Raw genomic sequence first — 17,196 nt, 5'->3', positions numbered from 1 at the left:
ACGACTGAATTTTGCATACCAATCATTGTTTGAGGTGTTAAAAATAAAAAACAGAAAATCCATATCTTATAATATTTGGAAAAAGCACATGTTCACAGAAAAATAAATATAAAAAAACCACATAAAATAAATACAAAGTAATTTTGAGGTAGAATACTAATTCCCAAGTATAGGGAAAGGACTCCTAGAGGAGGGCTTCTCTGGTTGATGTGGTGCCCAGGGAATGATAAAAATCCATTTTATCCATGTATGCCATGATTTTTTCCACATTTACCAGGAATTCAAGGTTATCAATTGATCAACAAACATTTATGAAATACTACCTGCCAGGCATTGTGTACAAGCATACAAAAAAAAAAAAAAAGCAGAAACAGTTCCTTATCTTCAAGTTGCTTACATTTAAATGGATAGACAACTTGCTAAAGAATATCACAATATACAGAGAATAGAGGGAAAATAACCCAAGAGAAGGAAGGGATCAAGAGTCCATAAGACCAGTAGGAAAAGATGTTGTTCTATTTTCTGTGCCATGTTGTTATTTGTAGCAATATATAAACAGTGGGCAAGGTCTATTTTTTTTTCTTGGGATCTCCTGCACCATTGAGTCAAAAAAAAATGAGTCCATTGGGTGAATCATGCTGTGAAGTTTATCAAAGGACAAAGTTAAATCACAAAAGAAGGATAATCCTGAGAGAAGTTGAGAACCACATCACTTAGAGAAAGCTTCAGAAATTATGAGTTCGTTGGTCCAATTTGAATATTTCAGAGTATCCCTAGGGCCTAGCACAGTTAGTTGTGTATACAGTAGGCACTTAATAAATGTGTTGAATGGAATTACAGGTGCTATGTTGTAGGGGTGGGGCCTGTCAGATCTTTTAGATCTTAACCCAAAAACTATCTCAGTTCTTTTGTAACTCTTAGCCAACCAGAGAAGCCTTTCAATATTGTCTATCTTTCTAATTACTTATTTCTTCACGCCATTCTCCAATTGATAAATGGTCAAAGGATACGAACAATTTTCAGATGATGAAATTGAAACTATTACCACTCATATGAAAGAGTGTTCCAAATCACTATTGGTCAGAGAAATGCAAATTAAGATAACTCTGAGATACCACTACACACCTGTCAGATTGGCTAAGATCACAGGAAAAAATAATGATGAATGTTGGAGGGGATGCGGGAAAACTGGGACACTGATGCATTGTTGTTGGAGTTGTGAACGAATCCAACCATTCTGGAGAGCAATCTGGAACTATGCCCAAAAAGTTATCAAACTGTGCATACCCTTTGATCCAGCGGTGCTACTACTGGGCTTATATCCCAAAGAAATACTAAAGAAGGGAAAGAGACCTGTATGTGCCAAAATGTTTGTGGCAGCCCTGTTTGTAGTGTCTAGAAGCTGGAAAATGAATGGATGCCCATCAATTGGAGAATGGCTGGGTAAATTGTGGTATATGAATGTTATGGAATATTATTGTTCTGTAAGAAATGACCAGCAGGATGAATACAGAGAGGATTGGAGAGACTTACATGAACTGATGCTAAGTGAAATGAGCAGAAGCAGGAGATCATTATACACTTCAACAATGATACTGTATGAGGATGTATTCTGATAGAAGTGGATTTCTTTGACAAAGAGACCTAACTCCGTTTCAATTGATAAATGATGGACAGAAGCAGCTACACCCAAAGAAAGAACACTGGGAAATGAATGTAAACTATTTGCATTTTTGTTTTTCTTCCCGGGTTATTTTTATCTTCTGAATCCAATTCTCTCCGTGCAACAAGAGAACTGTTTGGTTCTACAAATATATATTGTATCTAGGATAGACTGCAACATATTTAACATATATAGGACTGCTTGCCATCTGGGGAGGGGGTAGAGGTAAGGAGGGGAAAAATCAGAACAGAAGCGAGTGCAAGGGATAATGTAAAAAAAAATTACCCTAGCATGGGTTCTGTCAATAAAAAGTTATTATAAAATAAAATTAAATTTAAAAAAATAATAATTACTTATTTCTTCCTTTCTCCATCTTCTGGAATTCTACTGTTCAAGTTGGGATGTCAGAAAATTCTTTTCAGCTCTCAGAACTAATCCAATTCTCAGCTCTAATCTCCAAACATGCAAGGCATTTTGAGAGTAAGAAAAAAAGGATTTGATCTACTCTCTATTACTCAAAAATAGCAATATCTTTGCACTGGGCTATCCACCTCATACCTGAAATGCACTTATCATCTCCACCTCATAAAATTCCTTTTTCTTCAAAATTTAGCTGATAATAATAGCTAGCATTTATATAGCACCTTTTATGTGTCAAGCACTGTTCAATTATTATCTCATGTTTATCTTCACAACATCCCTAGGGAATATGAGCTAATATTATCTCCATTTTATAATTGAAGCAAAAAGAAGTGAAAAGTCATATAGCCTGGCAAGTATCTGAGGTCACATTAAAACTCAAGAGTTTCCAGGCTTAGGGCTATATATATCCTTGTATCATCTAGCTATTTCTAGTGCCCATTAATGTTCCACGTTCTGCAGAAAACTTTTCTTGATCTAACTGATAAGGCCTACCACCATATATTTTACCACTTTGTATGCATATGTATGTGTGTGTGTGTGTGTGTGTGTGTGTATAAATGAGATTATTCTATGTAACTCTCTAAACAAGCCTAAATATCAAAGGTCTATATACATACATACATATATATATATCTGTGTGTGTGTGTGTGTGTGTGTATACATGTATAACTGAGATTATATTATCCTATGTAACTCTGGAGGAGGCCAAGGCTGATGGATTACTTGCTGCCACAATTTTTTATTCAGCATCTTAGCTCACACCATTTGCCAAATTGTAATGTTCTTCTAACTTGCTGCAATTACTTATTATTTCCCTTTCTTCCCTCACATGGTCTCTCCCTATCAAAATCTTAAAAAGGCCCATCTCAAATACTTTATGAAGTCTCTCCCAATTTCCCCAACCTGATGTTCATTCTACCTTTCTCTTCTGACTTCACAGCATTTTTTTTCCTTTGATAACACTTTTCAGAGTTTGGTATAAAATCTTATTATAAGTTCTTTGAAATCTTGGACTATATTCTCCTAAAATATCCACTCCCCTGCCTCACTTTCCCTCACAGAGCCTTCTGGGTTTAGTGGCCAGATATAAATCAGGATGACTGGAAATGGCCATGGATGCAGTCTTTTTTAAGCTAAGGTTTTCAACAGATCTAGAGCTGATGGAAGCCACACCCATTTAGTGATGAAGGATAGGTAGAAAATGGTACTTTGCATACAACAATCATTTGAAAGACATTTATTCAAACAAGTGACTTTAAAGCTGAGCTAAGTGTCTCATAAATTTCCAAATGTGAAGTTAGAAAGTTTTTTCATTCAGCCTAGAACCAAAATGATTTAAACAGATGAAGCCACAGAATAAGTGAATCTCAGTGAGGTAATCTCCCCAAGTTACATGGCAAGTCACTCATAGTTTGGGAGTTCTCCTATACAAGAAGGACTAAAGGGTAAAAGAAGTCATTTTTTACATGAGATAAGAGGTTAAAATAGATACTTTCCAAGGCCCTTTTGCAACTGAAATTATATTATTCTATGCAACTCTCCAAACAAGTCTAAATATTAAAGGGCTACCTAAGGGAAGCTTGATAAAGGATAGTAGCACAATTTCCTTTTAAATATTGAGGATCTGGAAATTAAACCTTGTTCAATACCACATCCTTTTATTTGGCAAGAATTATGTAGCTGAGACATGAGCCATACACAGCTAACAGGAAGGCTTAAAATACTTTCCCATATTAAAAAGGAGTTTCAGGTAATGGCATTTTTTCTCAGACATTTGTAGGTTTGAGTTATGAAAATACTGAGGACTCAGAATTAAAAGCCTGAAGATACCTTTATTTGGTTGATCCTGATCTGGGTAAACTTTATAAACTGCCTTATCTGTTTGCTTGATTTTTCACACCTAACTGCTACCCATCAAATAGCAAATAGAAAAGGCAGTGATGTTTACAATCAATAAAAAGGACGCATATTATAGTGTCATGGTATCTTAGAGCTGAAGGAAGCCACGTTAGAGATTATCTAGTCCAACTGTCTCATTTTACAAATAAAGAAACTGGGACTCCAAGAGATGAAGTGATTTGGGATTAAACCTTGTTTCTGACAGTAGCAAATTTCATGTGAGATTTCATTTCCCCATCTCTATGCTGTTATAGAGAATGGGATTATTCATTAAGTCACAAAGCTAAAACTGGAAGGGATCACCTCATTTAACCCTTTTTGGTTGAAGACTCAAGGTCCAGAAGGTCACCTATATGACCAAGGTTTTGCCCTTGGTTATTGAACTCAGATCCTCTAATCTCAGGGCCAGCTTACTTTCTATTGTACCTCCCTCTAAGATAATACGTGCAAAATGCTTTGCAAACTTTAAAGTGTTGCCTAAATGCCTGTCATTGTTTCAACTGTCCAAAGTTTCACATCCTAATTTAAAGTGGAAAAAATAGCAGTCAGTGCACCAGATAAGGCAAAGTCTCAACTCATTCACTCTTGCTTACCTTGATACTATAATAAATCTAAATTGAAACAGGCTAAGGATAGCATCTGCCAGTTTTAGCAGCTTTTCCCAAAAATGATAGAGACTAATATTAGTCTCTATCTTAAACCTTAAAATCTTAAAACCTGTCAACAAATTCTTGGAGGGGTGAAAGATAGAAGTTGTTCCTGTGATTTTATTAATATAAGGAACTCCCTCTACCAGTGCACATTGGCACCTTTTCTGCGACTTATATTCTTAGAGCTTCTTAAAGCAAATGGCTTGCCCACACAGCCTATTTGTCAGGGATATGACTCAGATCCTCCTCCGTTTGAAGCTTAATCTCTAGCCACTATCCTACATTGACTCTGAAAGTTGTCTCCTTTTCTTTGAGAGAAGTCCTTCATGATTATCTGTATTTGTAAGAATGTCCTATTTTTTAAAAGATCAAAAAACCTTTCATGAGAATGGTTGTTCAGCAGCAAGATTATGTGATCGTCAATTGTAATAGACTTGACTCTTCAGAAATGTGATGATTCAAGGCAATTCCAATAGATTGAGATGGAAAGTGCCATCTGCATTCAGAGAGAGAACTATGGAGACTGGATGGCGATCAAAGCATAAATGTTCACCTTTTTGTTGTTGTTTGTTTTTTATTTTATTTTTCTTTCTTCTGTTTTTTCCCTTTTCATCTGATTTTTCTTGCATAGCATGAAAAATGTGGAAATATGTTTAGAATAATCACACATCTTTGATCTATATCACATTGCTTGCTGTCATGGGGAGGAGGGAAGTAGGGGAGGGAGGGAGAAAATTTTGGAACACAAGGTTTTCAAAGGTGAATGTTGAGAAGTATCTTTGCATATATTTGGACAAATAAAATACTAGATAAAGAGAGAGAGAGAGAGAGAGAGAGAGAGAGAGAGAGAGAAGAGTTGTTCTGAAACTTAACCAATATTAGACTTTTAAAATTAAGGGAAGGGAGAAAAAGGAATGAGCCTCCCATAGTGTAATTTTTGTAATGACTCTCTCCACACATCTGTATAAACTCTTCTATATTTAACATATTAAGAAATTAGAAATCCTTCTAACATAACATATTAAGAACTAAGGCTTATGGATAAAGCAGTTGCTTCTTTCCAAGGGACAAAATGTAGGCTAACAATTCTTTTCCATTAATAACTCAAGTAATCATCATTATCATTTTCCTCATGTCAAGGAATGTGAATCCCATCTCAGCAGGCTAATTGCTTTTCAGGTATTTTTTTGAAGCTCATGTCATTGTGGTCTTTTTCCTTGTATGATTAGGTTGGTATGGAACTCTATAAAGGCAGTCTTTGAATATCGCCAGGTCTTTTGCAGTTACTAGCTTAGAAAGACTCTATTGATCATGAAAGGGAAACTTTCTTATGCCATCACACCCAGTTTTCAGCATTAAGCTTGTTGTCATACTACCTTTGGTGCACTTAGAATCATTCCCTTTTCAGTTGCCAGATGTCATCATTTCCATGTATTTCTTCCTCTTCATTCTCCAAGCTACCACCCTCATTCAGTTTTCCATAACCTCTTACTTGCACTATTGCAAGGACCTCCTAATTGTTCTTCTCCCCTCAATCTTTTCCTTCTTTAATCCATTCCACACATAGCTGTCAAAGTAATTTTTGAAAAACACAAGATCTATGTCACTACCCTACTCAATAACTCCTATTTTAGCTAAGACCAAATATAAACTCCTCTTTTTGTTATTGGAAATCTTTGCTATTGACTTCAGCCTTACTTTCCAGCTTTTTTTTTTTAATGTGTCTCCCCTTCACACACCCAGTGGAACAGCCAAATTAGCCTTTGTACTGTTCTTCACGCACAACACTCCATTCCCTACCTCCAAGACTTTTCATTGGCTGTTTCCTGAAATACATTCCTTCCTCATTTCCGTCTTTTAGAATCTTTAGCTGTCTCTAAAGTCCAGCTCAAATGTCAACTTCTATAAAAGTCCTGATCACCACAGCTACTTGGGTCTCCTCCCTCAAAAAAATACCTTATCTTCATTTGGTATAAATTTTTAATATATTTGGACATGCATACATGTCCCTCCTAAGAAAAGATAAAACTCCTTGAGGATTAGGGAGCCTTTTAATTTTGTCTCTGAATCTCCAATTCCTAGCATAGTATCTAACACATAGAAGGAAATAAGGGAATGTTTATCTATTGCATTGTTAGAATTCACCGTTTTATAACCTGCTCACTTTTGTAGACTCTCAAATACACATTTTGACTGAGTTGCCTTGACATATGTTATCTATGTAATAGACAGATGCCATTTAGTGAAGGAAGCCCAAGAGGTATGAATTATTTGGGAGTCATTCTAATTCTGCTCCTAAGAATCATTTCCTTCTGATTCCTCCAGCCCTAATTTTTCAGTCCCTTCACCTAATATGGAAAGTGACCACAAATATGAGATAAGAATACTTTTCCCTCCCTGCTGTATTATTTAATAATTATAAAAATTCCTTTGGGAAGTCTACCTGGATACTTAAAAAAACCTTAAAATCCAAATTTAAGTACCAAAGGAAAAAAATAAAACCACCTTCAAAATCTACTTCCTAAAATCTATCTGGAGTCAGTCTAATCAGCCCTCCAAATATTTAAGCAGGAACTTCACAGTATTTTAACTTCTACACCATTCATCCCTTGAGGAGTAGATCAGAAGTATTTTTGTTATCTCAGTATATCTATTTATAAATGAGAAAATTAAAATCAAAAGTCACAAAGTCACACATTAAAAGTCAGCAAGAGGACCAGGATTGCCAGTAAAAGGTAAGCAAAATCCAAGTTTTTGACAATTCAATCTACCATATACTAATTAAGGACTTACTACATACAAAGTACTGAATGAAGTACTAAGTTCAAACATCTTCTCTTTATATACATACTCGGTTTCTTAGACTTCATCTACTTTCCACAGCTTCATCTAGTAACTTAAAAAAAAATAATAGCTAGCATTTATATAGTGTTTACTATGTGCCAAGAACTGCACTAAGCACTTTACAAATCTTATTTCTTTTGATTTTCACAATATTCCTAGCAGGTAGGTGTTATGATTATCCCTATTTTATAAGTGAGGAAATTGTAATTAAATGACTTGCCCTTAGTCACACAGTTAATATCTAAAGACAGATTTGAATTCAGATCTTCCTGACACCAAGCCAGAGCTCTATCCATTGTAACACCTGGCCAATTTTCTCTCCCTTCTTTCCTCCCTCCTTCTCTCCCTTCCTCTCTTCTTCTTCTTCTCCTTCTTCTTCTTCTTCTTCTTCTTCTTCTTCTCTCTCTCTCTCTCTCTCTCTCTCTGTCTCTCTCTCTCTCTCTCTCTCTCACCAGTTCCAAATTTTTACTTCCTACTCTGTATTTCCATCTAGTCGTCGTCCTATTACCTCAAACTCAAATATGTTTAAAGCCAAAGTCATCATCTTTTCCCCCAAAATCACTCTTCCTTCCTTTTGAATTTCTTTTTCCTTATTCTGGGCTTGTGATCTCATCAATCTAGGAAATTCCCAGTGAAAATGAATTTCAAGAATTTGAATTCCTTAATGGTATTTCTTCCAGTCACAAAGGTTGCATGCGTTGGAGTTATCTCTGATTCTTCCCTATCCATCACTCTTCCACTGAATCAACTGCCAAATGTTTTTGACTCTTTTCTTGTGATGCTTCATGCATCACCCTATTTAGCATTTACTCACATTTTTTTTCTTTTGTTGTTATCATTGTAATAGCATCCAAATTGATCACCCTATCTCTAGTCTATTTTTGCTTAAAATCCATTCTGCACACCTATCACCTTCCTGGTTACTTAAAACCATTTTAATCATATCATTTTCCTGTTCAAAAACCAACATAACATACTACCAAGAGTTTTTGCCTTAGAACCAGGATTTCAAATCCTAATTTAATACTTAGCCTTGACCCTGATCCTCAGTTACCTCATTGGTAAAATAGGAATAAGGTAAAATAAGAATAATAACAGCACCTAATCAATAAGGAGTTATGAAAACCAAATGAAATGATTGTGCAAATCACATTAAAAAAACTTAAAGATTTGTGTTAATATTAGCTATGTTCATCGTTGTATTTCACATTGCTACTTGATAAAAATCCAGAGTTTTTAACACAGTATCCAAGACCCTCTACAATCTGGCCCTTACTTTTTTTTCCAGCTGTACTTCTCACTTTTGTCACAAGTCTTTGGCCTCTTTTATTTCTTAATTCCACAACCATATATTCCAACATAGCTTTCAATAGTCAGTTTAACATAGAAGCTTATTAGATGTAAACTTCTCTAGAGCAGTGACAGATAAATAGATAAACAGACAGAAAGATATTTTTTATTCTATACAGCATCTAGCAAAGTTGCTTGCATATTGCTGGGGGATGGGGAAGAGAAAAGGAGAGGTTAACAGAGTGGGGAAAGGAGGCATAAATCTGGACTTGTGATCTTACCAATCTAGGAAATTCTCAGTGAGTAAACTTTTCTCTACCAAAGTAGATTGATAACTAGTCTGAAATTTACAATCTCCAGAGAGGTAGCTGAGAACTAAATTAAATGATTTATTCAGCATCATACATCCATCATATATCAGAAAAAGAACTTGAACCTGGGTTTTTTTAATGCCAATAACAACCTTCTATCCACAATACCATACTGTCTCATATCAAAATAATGAACATGAAAAGGTCTTTTTGTTTTATCAAATACTAGGGTACTTTTGATATTATTACTAAGATAAAGAGAAGTAAATAGTCTCCCAATGAAATAGAGCAAAAGAGTTTATAATAATTTCTCATACTATTGTATGATATAATAAATACAAATAAAATATAAAAATATTTAAATAATATTTAGTACATGAATAAATAGATCATTATGTATTATTTTATTTTAAAAACATTCAAATCCTGATACCACAAATTCCAAGTTGTCATTTCCACAATACTACAGCAATGAACCAAAGGAAATAGTTTTGTTAATATTATAGTATCAAAGAAAATAAAAAGGAGAATTCCTAGACCAGTTTCTGCCATTTCTATAAAACATAGTATTAGTCATTTCTCTTGGATCCTCAAGACCAACTGTTGGCAAAAAAGAAAGCTTTGATTAAAGGAATTACATATGGCTAGTTCATTAACTATCAAACATGAATGCTAAACTAAAACTCCAGTAACACTGATTTGATAGAATTTGCTGATGAATTGAAAGAGAGAAGTGGGGAAAAAAGAGACCGCATTCCAGGTCCTCCTCTGTGCTGATACTTCTTTGAAGAAAAAAGATAAGAAACAAGAGAAATTATTGTGAGCTTTCTTTAACCCATATAGTTAGGAGGATGTTTACTTCCACTTACATCAGTGACTACATATCACAAGTTCCTTGGTATCTGACCTAAAGTAAATAGGCTTTTTTTTTATGATCCTTGTCACCTCATCCTAAATCTGCTTGCAGTCTCCACTGAGTCTGAGAACTAGAAGAACATGAATGGTGCTTACCTAACAGGTGAGCTCCTGTGCTCAGGAAAGAAAGATAGCATGACTCCCTAAACAAATATACTTTTACCATGTGACCCTCTCCCCACCACCCCCACTGACAATTGGAGAGGAAATGAAGCTTGTCAGAAAATAGCAACTGGTTAAATTAAAATGCTTTGAGAAAGCTCATGGGAGAGACTTGAGGAACATTCTTTCTGAGCCTAGACAAGCAACATTACCCATTTGTTCTAAGCAACAAGGAGAGAAGGGACTCAGGAATGTTTGGGGGTCCGCTGAGCCATGACAAACAACTTGTTAGTTGTATGTTGAAGAAAAGGCAAAATGAATCTTTTCAAGAACTTTCTTAAAACAAAAGTTTGAAATATAATTTATATGTGTCATTTTAAAATATTCAGATTATCCAAATGTGGTTTTGTAATAACTATTTGATATCTGAGAAGTGTTAGAAACATCTCCTTAAACCTACCACCACTCCCACACATCCATTAAAAAAGAAAAGAAAAAAACAGGAAACAACTGGTACTTTGCCAAGTGAAAATGAACCTTAATTTGTTCTGAATCCAGAATATATGAAGTTAACTGCATTCTGCACAGAGCCATATGACTTCCTCATTATAATTTGATTAGTAGTTATTTTACTAATCTTTAAAAAGGAAGATTTAAAAGAAAGGACTTTAGAAGAATTAATCTTTGCTATATTCTAATATAGTAATTAGAGTCATTTACCACTTAGAGGTTCAGGGTACTATGTAAATCTACATTCACTCAAAACCAAAGCTTATGAACCTCCATCCATATATTCACTTTTGCTAATCAGCCAGAAGATACAATTAATTCAAAGCAAAGACATATAATTAAATGGAAGACTAAGGAAAGCATCAACTAAACATTTTCCCCATATGCTTATGGAACAATAATTGGGAACATTCATAGAGGGGCATATATACTGAGAACACATGGATAGGGCACGTGAATGGAGAGTGAACATGGAAGGAACACAGATGTCTAGGGAATCAAACATGAAGGACATACATAGAAACTATTGCAATAACTTCCCGAGTGGTTTCCTTATTTTCAGATTCTCCCCTTTTCAGGCATCTTCCATGCATTTCCAAAATTGATCTTCTTAAGAGCAAATCTGGCTATGTCATTTCCCTGCTCAAGAAGCTTCAATAATTCCTTCTAGCCTGTAGGATAAAATATAAACTTTCTATTTATAGTCTTACACAATCAAGCACATAAGCTGCCTTTCCAACTATTGCATTTTCATACATACTTTATGTTGGACCTGAATTGACTTGCTTGCTGTTGCCAGTTAGTAATATTAGATGTCCTGGCCCTCTGTTCTGGCTCTCCTTCAGGTCTGAAATGGTCTCTCTCTCCTAACCTCTGCCCTATTTCCCTTTTAGACTCAACTTAAGTACCACCTTCTAGAAAAGGTCTTTCCTAATGTTCCCCAGTTGTTAGTACTATAAGCTAGTGGTGTCAAACTCCAAAAGAAATGGATCTCTCCAAGTCGAATATCAATTTAGAAAGCCACAAGTTATCATCAGCCACATTGTATTGTAGGATTTTTTTTTGGTTAACTGAACATTTCCTAATTACATTTTGATCTGGTTCTCACAAGTTTGAACCTCTGTTCAAAACCCACTCTCATTTATTTTATGTATATGTTATATTTATATATCAATGTGCTCATTGTATCCTATTAGTAGTAAATAAATTCTTTGAGTCAAAACCCGTTTCACTTTTGCCTGGAGGTAGGCTGGAGGCTCAGTGGATAGAGTGGGGCTCAGAGTTAGGAAGATCTAATTTAAATCCATACTCAATCCATACTCAAATATGTACTAGATGTGTAACCCAAGGTTCTTATGAAGATAAAAGGAGACAATATTTATAAAGTGCTTTGAAAACTTGAAAGTGTCACATAAATGTTAGCTTTTACTAGTTAGCATTAGTATTGTTGTCATTTATAGAATTTGCTGATGAGCCAAAAAAGAAAAAAAAACTTGCATTGCAAGTCTTATGTAATGACATTTCATTGAAGAAATAAGATAAGGAACAAGAGAAATTATTGTGTGTTTTCTTTATCCTATGTAATCAGAACATTCCTTTACCCTATATTTCCAAAGCCTAGCAGAGTGTCTCCTGACACACAGAAGGTAGGTGTTTTACAAATGTTTCCTGAATTGAGTTGGGAAGCTAACTTTTGAACCTAGGTGTAGAATTTTACTTTTATTCTTATTACATTTCATTCTATTAGATTTCAACATGGTTCTAGCCTCTCAGGATCTTTTTAACTATAACAATCATCTGGTAAGGTGATATTCCCTTTTACAATTAATTCTAACAATTCTTCTTGGCTTTTTCTTCATACTCTTAACTACTGCCATAATCCAGACCAGATAAGTAGAAAATTGGGGCAGTATTTTTTCACAGTTCTGCCCTTTGCAAACTGCTGTGTATCCTCTGCAAATCTGATAAACATACTATAAATGTCTTTTTTTAGTTATTGATAAAAGTAATAAATAGCACAGAACCAGGCATCCATAGAACCTTGGAGGTTTCTCCTTTTAAATTGTGATCAAACTACTAATGACTGAATACTCCTAAGGCCCAGCCATTCCAAAAGCCCAATCAATTCCAAACCCTACACTGTCATTTAGCTCACATACCTCCAATTTCTCTAACATCTATCCCACAAGAATAGGATAAGAGATCTTTTCAAATTCTTTACCTCGATCTCTTATTGAAGAGAAGAAGAAGCATATAATGAAGAGTACTAGACTTCAAATTCTATCTTCTGCACTTTTAATAATTAACAAGATATGGAAGTCTGTGCATGAAATCCTTGTTGGAGGGATGTGGAAGAGAGAAGCATTGAGACCAGTAAATAGGAGTTTGCTAGTAAATATTTGACAACCATCTTTGGGGAGGGGAAATAAAGTTACATGACACCCTTTTATCTTTTTTAAATAATATTTAATTTTCCCCAATTACATGTAAAAGCAATTTTTGACATTCATGGGTTTTTTTTCAGTTTTGAGTTTCAAAAATCTATCTATACCTTTCTCTCACCACATTCCCTCCCTAGATGCTAAGCAATATTTTTTTTTTTTTGCTGAGGCCATTGGGTTTATGTGACTTACCCAGGATCACACAGCTAAAAAGTGTTAAATGTCTGAGACCATACTTGAACTCAGGTACTCCTGACTTCAGGGCTGGTGCTGTATCCATTGTACCACCTAGTCCACTGTACCACCTAGCTGCCCCCTAATCAATTTGATATAGATTAAACGTGCAATCATATAAAATATTTCCATGTGAATCATTTTTTGAAGAAAAGTTGAACAAAAAAAAAGTGAAAAAAGTATCCTTCAGTCTGTATTCAGATGCTATAAGTTCTCTTTCTGGTAGCAGCATTTTTCATCATGAGTCCTTTGGGATTGTAAGACACACTTTTAATTTAATCCACATTATAAACACTTTCTTAAACCTAAAAAATCAGCACAACAATAATTCAAGCTATGATTGGTACTTTTTTGATTTCTAAGTATAAATGTTCACTATGAAAATTTAACAATCAGTTCTAGGATTAAGCCTCAACCCACACTCCTGCTGGTAAATCACTTAAATTTCAGAGTTCTGAGGGCCAGAAGCATTAAAGTATATAAGGTATCAGCATTAAATGTGGGCAAGAACACTGTGAACTCCTGGAAGGAGAGAACCACAAGAATATCTGAAGAACCCACAATTGGCTCAAACTGGAAAGAGAGAAAGTCAAAGCTTCCATGTGGATCAACGGTGATGGTGGACCGGTGAATAGCTACTGCCCTACAAACTTGGGTGAGCTAGAGAAACACATTCTCAAAAGAGGCCCCCAAACTTTTAATAATTTCATGAGCAACCATGTTCAAGTCATTCCGTGTGAGCCCATTTCATCTACAAATGGTTACAATGAGATTATATATATATATACACACACACACACACATATATATATATATAATTAGAGTATTAGTCTTTATTTCAGTCTTTCCTGCTGAACCATTAAGACCTATTTGTTGATGTTGTTTCTTCCTTCTGAATGTTAATGGATCTTATTTATAAATCAATAAGTTGAATTAATAAGCATGTATTTAAAAACCTGCTAGGTACAATCTTTTAGGATTTCTCCACCTTTTCAAGTTTCATCATCCTCTTACTATTTTTATTTCCCTATATATTCCAATCTAAGCAATATTCTGACTGATTTTAATAGAAAACAACCATACCTAATTAAGCATCTGCTTTGTGTGATAGGAATTATGATAGGCACTGAGAATACAAAGAAAAAAAAATGAAAAACATCCTCTACCTTCAAATTTATATTGGTTTTTTTGGGGGGACATATGTAAACAAATAAGTAAATAAAGTAAAATAAAGTAAATAAATGGAATATAATCTGAGAAGAGCAGTAACAGTGTAATTAGAAATGCTTCAGGAGGAAGGAATTATTTCAGTTCAGTTTTGAAGGAAGCAAAAGACTCCAAGGAACAGAGGTGAAGAAGGAGGGATTATAGGGTAGGTGTGGGTGTATGCCCTTGGAAAGACATGAAGATCAAAGGTGAGAATGATGAGTTTGGTACATAGCAAATAGACTTATTTGGCATGGAAAGGACTAATAAGAAATAAGTATTAAGAGAAAGACTGGAGCTAGATTATGAAGAGCTTTATGTGCCAATATAAAGGAATTGTGTTTTATAATGGAAGCAATATAAACAGAGTTATTGAATCTTTTTGAATGGGAGAGTGACATAAGTAGATCTGTGCTCTAGAAATATTACTTAAATAGCTAGCTGGGATTTGAATTAGGAAAGAACAAGGTAAATCAATTATGAATCTCTTATAATAGTCCAGGTGAGAGATAATGAAAGCCTAAAACAGGGTGATAGCTATGTGAGTAAAGAGAAGGGGGCATATATGAGAAGTAATACCAATAACAAAACTTGGCAATTTGATTTGGATCTGGGGAAAAAAGAAGAATGAGTATGACTCCATGATAAAGAACCTGAGTAGCTAGGTAAGTATAATGGAGAAAATACTAGAATTGGAGTCAGGAAGGCTCATCTTGCTGAGTTCAAATCTGTCCTTAGATACTTTCTTGCTATGTGACCCTGGGAAAGTCAATTAACCCTGTTTGCCTCAGTTTTCTCATTTGTGAAAGGACATGGTAAAAGAAATGGCAAGCTACTCTAGTATCATTGTTAAGAAAATGACAAATGGAATCATGAAAAGTTGGACACAATTAGAAAAATTATTGAACAGAAAAAGTTTAAAAAATGACAATGTCTTCATTAGAAGACACTTCGCTAGAAGTCTTTTTTAACAGAAATGGAGGAATTGTGAAGAAACAGGAAATCTAGGGAGAAAGACGATGAATTCTATTTTTGACAGGTTAAAATTTTCATGCTGAATGGATAGCAAGAGACAGATGCCTAGCAAGCAGATGGTGATTTGGAACCATGGCTCAAAAGAAATTAGAACTGCAGATTTGGAAATCTTTTGTACAGAGATAATCCCTGGATCCATTGAAGAGAAGTTATCACTAAGTGAGAATGTATGGTGAAAGAGAAGACTTCAGAGCTACTCAAAGTAAGGAGGCAGGACATGAACAATAAGGCAGACAGTGTCTGAGAAGGACCAGCTAGAGAGGAAAGAGGAGAATTAAAAGACAATGTACAAAACACATGGGAGGAGAGTCCATGTAGGAGAAGGAAGTGATCCATATTGTCCAAAAGCCAGGAAAACTCAGGAAGGATAAGCATTAAGAAGGAACTGCCTGATTTAACCATTAAGAAATCATTGGAAAGAACAGTTTCCTTTGAGTGGTATAGTCAGAAACCAGATTGCTAGGGTTTTAGAAGAGAGTGGGAGGTGAGGAAGTGTAGGCAGCAAATGCAGATGGATTTTTTTCCTAGGGATTTGGCTGTGAGAGGGAAAAAAGATATAAGATAGCTTGAGTGGATGACAGAATTAAGTGAAAAGGGTTTTTTTTAAGGTTGGAGAAACTTGGACACATTTTCAAAGCAAAAAAGGATGAAACTGATAAAAGGAAATCAAAGATTATTTCATCCTTAGAGGCAAAAGTAGAGGACATGGGAAGGAAGAGGATCAAGGACAGAAGTAGAAGTTTGACTTCTTGCTAAATAAAGAACTGTCACTTTTATCAGGCTGGTTTAGAGAAGAATAATATAGCAAATAATGTAGGTCTTTCAGATGAATTACGAATGGGATGGGAGGTGGCTAATGTCAGATGGCCTCTATTAATTTACTCAGTAAAGAAGACTGGCTCCTTTGCTGAGAAGCAACTATCCTTCATGGGAAGCTAGAAAAGGGAGAAAAGCTTTAGAACTCCTCTTTTGGGAAGTGTGACAGAGAGTCAGGGAAGAAATAATAAAATAAAAGGATGTATAACAACATGGACAGACCAGTCACTTGGCTCTTCTCAACAATTCATTAATTCAAGGAATTTCCTTTTTTTTTTTTTTTTTTGGCTGAGATAATTGGAGTTAGGTTACTTGCCCAGGGTCACACAGTCAGGAAGTGTTAAGTGTCTGAGTCGAGATTTGAACTCAGGTCCTCCTGACTTCAAGGTTAATGCTCTATCCACTACACTAACTAGCTGTCCCAATTCAAGGCAATTCCAATAGACTTAGGATAGAAAATGGCAATCACTTTCAGAAAGAGAAGGATGGGATGTTGTAAAATAATAGTAAAATAAGATGTGATTTCTGTTTTGCTATCTAGTGATATTGGGCCACTGTCACCAAGAAGTAAGTTTACAACTCCCTTTTTTGGACCAGATTAATAATATTAGAGGTGTAGGGAATTCCTAGTAGGGAACACTCCTTTCAATATATCTTGATTACTTCTCTGGAACTTTTATTCTTACAAAGTCCCTAAGGCACTGGGAAATTAAGTGACTTGTACAGAGTCACTCATTAATATCTTTATATCTTTCAAATGTGTCCCTTTCTTTCCAATAGTAAATCCAGCAATTTAGTTCCAATTTTTATCAATCCCTCTTGGACTATTGAAATATTGAAATAATCTCCTACTTGGG

Source organism: Antechinus flavipes, chromosome 3, assembly GCF_016432865.1.
Source record: "Antechinus flavipes isolate AdamAnt ecotype Samford, QLD, Australia chromosome 3, AdamAnt_v2, whole genome shotgun sequence".
Lineage (NCBI taxonomy): Eukaryota > Metazoa > Chordata > Mammalia > Dasyuromorphia > Dasyuridae > Antechinus > Antechinus flavipes.
The sequence above is the reverse complement of the archived record's forward strand: the minus strand, read 5'-3'. Positions refer to the sequence as shown.